Consider the following 6552-nt stretch of genomic DNA (forward strand, 5'->3'; position numbering starts at 1 on the left):
ACATCATTTGGCTGATAACATAAGTTTTCTCAGTGCTGACGTTTTCATTTTTTAGTCAGCTTCTTTCCCTTTTTATTCGTCGAAGAATAATTGAGCCCCTCATTGTGACTTTGCCTTTTCCATGGAGTATAATTTTTCTTAGGTAACGTAATATTGATTCTTCTTTTGAGGTATACTTCATCATCATCGTCATCTTCCCTCATTGGGTTGCCGTACTGATCATAGTCTTCCTCATTGGCGACTCCATCCATTCCAATGATGTTCCTTTTGGCTCTCCTCAGGACAACACGGCTGGGATTGCGCGGGTCAGTTATGAAGTAGCATTGTGTCACGTGCTTAGCGTGTACCCATGGCTCGTTTTTTGCGATAGCGTTCACGGTAGCGCTCTTGGCGTCGGGTATAGTCATGGTAGTGAAAATCCGGCTTCTCTTTTGACATTCTTAGCCCATCTGACATGGAACATCGTCATATTGTGCAGTCCAGAGTAGTCAAGCTCCCAGATCTCCTCGACCCTTCCATAAAATCGTTCAGTTGCACCGTTGTCGCTGCCGGTCATGCATTCCATCGTCACCCCTGAGTTCTGATCATCACTGTCCATATCTTTGGCCTCCGTGTAGAACGTGTATCCATTGATATCATACGCCTGATAGGTTACGAGGTTGGGCGAGGGGCCATGTGCTAAGGCGTATATGAGAAATCCATCCTTAGAGCCCTCCTCCGGAGGATTAGCAATAATATGCTCTTTGAACCAATGGAGGAAAGTGGAGTTGTGCTCTCTAGTAACTTCGGCGTCCGTCCTGCATACCCCCCGGTCACGATACTTCTTTGCGATAATTTCTTTGTGTAGTGCCACGAAAGGATCTACCTCATCTAGGTGTTGTAGCACTACCAAGTTTGCTTTGTCAAAGTCGCGGCGTCGATCTAAGTATGCCACGTGCAGTTCCCTGTGACCGTTGCAGTGACCATCTCCTTCGAGCCTCCCATCGTGCTTGTTAACGGGCAAACCAACACTAACACCAGGCGGCTGGTCTGCGCCATATAGAAAATTCTCATAGAAAGATATGCACTCTTGTGCCAAATAGCCGTGGACGATGCTTCCATCCGGACGGGACATGTTATGAACGAATCCTTTGATGATCCCATTCATCCTCTCAAATGGCATCATGTTGTGCAGGAATGACGGCCCCAGGTCTATTATGTCATCCACAATATGGACACACAGATGCACCATCACGTTAAAGGATGCGGGTGGGAGGTACATCTCAAGCTCATTCAGTATCACAGCGATCTCTTCCTGTAGCCTTTGGAGCTGCTTCACACTGATCGACTTTCGAGAGATGACGTCGAAAAAGTTGCAGAGACCAATAAGCGTGTCACGGACGTGCTTGTCCATTATCCCTCTAAGGGAAACAGGTAGTATCTGCGTCATCATCACATGACAGTCATGATACTTCATCCCTCTAAACCTTTTCTTGTCCGTGTCTAGATATCTGCTTATCTTGCCACAGTAACCGGAACTAACTTTGACTCCGGTAAGGCACTTAAAGAAGGTATTGATCTCAGCCTGACTTAAGGTGAAGCAAGAAGGGGGGCAATAATCCTCTTTCTTTATTTTCTTGCCCTTCTTCTCCCGTGCCTCTGTCTCCGTCTCTGTCTCTTCTGACATTTTACGGGGCGGCATGTGCAGATCTTCCCTAATTTTCAAATCTTGCAAGTCTTTTCTTGCCTTCGGCCCATCCTTGGTCTTATCCGGCATGTTCATCAGTGTTGCGAGCAAGCTCTCAAGGACATTCTTACAAATATGCATTTGATCAAGGCAATGAGGTGTATCGAGTTTGTGCCAGTACTCCAAGTCCCAGAACACAGACCTCGTCTTCCATACCTTCAGCAGCGGCTCCGGCGCCTTTCTCATCGTCTTTCCCGGCGCGGGGCACTCCTTCCAGTTTTTCAACAGCTCATCGATTTCGGCACCGCTCCGCTTACGTGGAGGTCCTCGATGCTCAGCGTGACCATTGAATAGATCTCCACGGTTTCTCCACGGGTCATCCTGTTCAAGCCATCTTCGATGCCCCATGTACACGATTTTCCCAGACCCGCCATCTTTCCTTGACGTTAGCTGCTGAGACGTCATATCATCCATGCACCGCGTGCATCCGCAATATCCATGGCACACCTGGCCTGCCACATATCCATAACCGAGATAGTCCAGCACTGTCGTGATCAGCGCGGCTCTCATGTTGAAATACTCACCTTTGCTGGCGTCCCATGTCTTGGCCGGTGTTTTCCATAACGTGTCTAACTCCTCTTGAAGTAGCCCCAGATACAAATTAATATTATTTCCTGGTTGTTTCGGCCCTAGAATAAGCATGCTCATGTGAACGTACTTCGATTTCATGCACAACCAGGGGGGAGGTTGTACATCCATACAAACAAGGGCCATGTGCTATGGTTGGTGTTCTGGTTGCCAAACGGATTCATGCCATCGGTACACGCGCCAAGCACGATGTTCCTTGCATCACATTCAAAATACCGATAGAAGTTGTTCAACGCTCTCCACTAGCTTCCATCCTTCACGTGTCTCAGCTTCGGATCATCTCCATCGTCGGGCTTCTTCCTCTCCGCGTGCCAGCGCATTAGCTTTGCTTCCTTGGATCTACAAAATACCTCTGGAGACGGGGAGTGATCGGTAAGTACCATACAACTTTCTGGGGACATTTCTTCCCGACCTTCTTGTATCGAGAAGCATTGCACACCGGACAGCTTGCTTTCTCCGCGTGCTCCTTCCGATAAATTATGCAATCGTTGATGCATGCATGGTATCTAATGTGTGGCAGATCAAGAGGGCACACGATCTTCTTGGCCTCATCAACACTAGTAGGACATAGATTACCCGCGGGAAGAACATCCTTTAGGTACTTGAGATGCTCATCGAGGCTAGTGTCGGTCCATTTGTTCTTAGCCTTCGTCTTCAAGAGTTGGAGCGTGAAACTCAAGCACGTCACCTCAGGATTGCAACCATCAGACAATGGAGTGTTCGAGTCTACCACCAGTTGCTCCAGCTTAGCCTCCTCTCTAGAAGCAGCTCTCTCAGTACTCGTCTCCTTGCGAAGCAATGCTTGAACATGAGGGTCCCGCACGATTGAACTTAGTACAGACGAGCTCTGCTGCGTGGAGTCCATGTCGTTCTCTCCGCCGCCATGTACGGCCCCTTCTCCTCCGCCATGTCCGGCCCCTTTTCCGCCGCCATGTCCGGCCTCTGCCCCGCCGCCATTATCGATCATCTCTTCGTCTTGCCACATGTCATCATTGCTTCGACACGACCATCGTCATGGGGGTCGAGCCAAACTATTCCTTTGCATTTTCGACACGGACATAAAACCTCTATCTGGTTATTTTCTTTCATGTCCTGCACCGCCGACCGCAACCACCTGTCCACCATCGTTCCACTTACCATCGTCAACTCTGCACGGTAATAATAAACAAATTGATTATAAACATGCATGCATGCATCAAAGTCATACAAAAATTTGGCATGACCTTCCCTAAAAATAGGACATATATGGATCTAGAGTTTGCCCGGAATTCACCGAAATGGAAATAAATCGACATTTTGGCAAAACATAGGCAACTCAAAAGCACAATTTGGCGTGCCACACACACAATTTCCACAAACATATCACACACACATAAACATATTTCCATTTTGCAAAAGCATGAAATTTTCATCACCTCTATCTCGATCGAGATCGAGCACACGGTGGAGATGTTGTTGTAGGGAGATCAAAAGTGCACAAAGCTCTTCTTGACAAAGATAGATCTAGTTAGGGGGCAAATAGGTCACTTAACTAAATCCTACATCTACCTAGCTACCTAATTTGGGAGGAGACAACTTCAACTAGTGGAGGGGAAAGGAAAAAGAGAAAGGAGATGCATTAATGGAGGCGGTGTAGTTAGGTAGGAGTAATGAAGAGAGAGAAAGGTGGATAGAAGAGAAAGAGTAATGGGGGAGAAGTATTGAGGAAGAAGAAGAGTGAGAGTGGGAGCATATGGGGGAGGTAGGGGGAAGGGAAGAGAGGAGGGGGAGGGGAGGCATGGGTGGGGAAAGGTGGTGGGTTGGTGCGGGTTAGCAGTAGCGCGGGAGCAGAAACGCGTTGTTGATAAAGAATTAGCAGCAGCGCGCTTTGGGCCACGGCGCTACTGCTAACAGTGACAAAAAAAGTTCCAATTTGAAATGTAGTAGCAACGATCTCAGTAAAAGCGCGCTACTACTACATCCGTAGCCTTAGCGCGGTTCGGGCCACGACGCTACTGCTAAATGGAGCTAGGCGAACACCGCCGGTCGATATTTATAGCAGCGCGTTTTACACAGAGTGCGCTACTGCTAAAAACTTATCAGCAACGAGTTTCCCGCACACGCGCTACTACTAATTAGCAGCAGCGCTCCTTTTTGAGCCGCGCTGCTGCTAAGATTCTGTGTATAGGCTTTTCCCTAATAGTGATCCTCTGCAGCCCCGTCATCCATTTTCCATTGTGCAACCCCTAACTGGATGCTGGTGGAACTGGCGAAAAGTTGCTTCTCCATGGAATCACGAGGCGTCTCTGAGCCCTTCCACGGCCTGTCTTCCTCTCCCCATCTATACCACTCCCAGCGTAGCCTCAACACCCTGCTAAAGCACTCTATGATCTTCACTCCAAGGCCACCATAGCGGGGTGCAAACCTGCCTCCAGTTAACCAAACTCTTTCCCCCAAGGTTTCCATCGCCAGCTTCCCAAAGATATTTCTTCCTCAGTTTATCCACTCTCTTGATCGGCCACATATCCGGTTGGAAACCGTTAGGTAGTATGTAGATGTGGACGTGACCACAAAGTTAATATACACCAGTCTTCCCATACGACTCATCATCCTCCCCTTTCTATTAGATAATCTTCCAGCAAGTTTATCAATTGGCGGCTGCATCTCCACCCTCCTTGGCTTCCGGACCCCAATAGGAAGCCCGAGGTACTGACATGGGAAAGCTCCCGGCTCTCCTCTGAAAATAGCGAACATTGGCTGCCTGTGAATGTTCGAACATGCTATTTGATATGCCACAGACCTGGTCACGTTAGTCCTTGACCTGGAGGCATTACCACATGGTGTGAGGATGGCTTGTACTGCATTGAAGCTCTCAGTCACCGAGTTAATGAACAATGCCACATCATCGGCATAGAAGCTAGACAGGAAGCGCGCCACCCTCGGGCGTAGCTGCGATAGAATGTTTCTCTCTGTTGCCAACTGAAGAAATCTTTGTAGTGGCTCCATAGCTAGTATAAACAGTAGTAGTGACATTGGATCCCCCTACCTTAATCCACGCCTATGCTGAAAAGGCACTCCAGGCACCAAATCGATCATCTCCAGCAGAAAAGCCCCAGCACACCAAATCGAAAGCCTTCGCAATGTCGAATTTCAGGAACACTTTGGGGAACTTGGCAGAGTGTGCAGCCTTGATCACATTTTGAACGTAAAGGAAATTGTCCTGTATGGATCTCTGATGAAGGCACTCTGATTGTGCGTGACAAGTTTGTGAATCACCGGTGCCAGTCTGGACGCAAGCATCTTTCTCAGCAGTTTTGGGATGATGTGGATCAAGCACACGGGCCTGAAGTCAGCCACCTCTTGTGTCCCATCCCTCTTCGGTAGCAACACCACATTAGCCGTATTCATAAGCTTCCAATTCCGCCCTCTCAAACTTTGCACACAATTGACAGCAGCCAAGAGATCACCCTTGATAGTTGACCAACAGTCTTTAAAAAGTGCCTCCATAAATCCATCCGGACCGGGCACCTTTTCTCCATGTGAATCATTGATCACCGCGTGCATTTCTTGTTTAGTGAACGCCTCCTCCAGCTGCCTAAACTCTCTCTTGGCAATCCCAGATTCTCCCAATTCAGCCCAGCCAATCGCCTACATGAGGAGCCCAAGTGTTGCTTCAACTGTCAAACAACAGTTCCGCCTTGCCGACATGATCAGATACTAGCCCATCCCTCCCCTTCAGTGCCGGGATGTAGTTCTTGCGCCTTCTTCCGCTAGCTTTGAGATGGAAAAAGCGAGTGCCGGCATCCCCTTCCTTGATCTCTGTGAGCCACGATTTTTGCCACCAACACGCTCTCTCCACCGCCGCAAAACCCAACAATTTTGCCTTTAGTAGAGCCCGCAAAGTCCTCTCCACCTCTGAAATCTCTCTCTCCTCCTGCGCCAATTAAGCATAAAAATGACCTCATTAGCCACCCCGATAGGAATACCATGTCCCTTTTTATGTGCTTGTTCCACTCCTTCAATGTGAAGGAAATATGCCCTAGAGGCAATAATAAAGTTGTTATTTTATATTTCCTTATTTCATGATAATTTTTTATTATTCATGCTAGAATTGTATTAACCGGAAACTTGATACATGTGTGAATACATAGACAAAATACCATGTCCCTAGTAAGCCTATAATAGACTAGCTCGTTGATCAAAGATGGTTAAGTTCCCTAACCATAGACATGTGTTGTCATTTGATAAGTAGGATCACA

This window comes from Triticum dicoccoides, chromosome 4A (assembly GCF_002162155.2).
Source record: "Triticum dicoccoides isolate Atlit2015 ecotype Zavitan chromosome 4A, WEW_v2.0, whole genome shotgun sequence".
NCBI classification, from domain to species: domain Eukaryota; kingdom Viridiplantae; phylum Streptophyta; class Magnoliopsida; order Poales; family Poaceae; genus Triticum; species Triticum dicoccoides.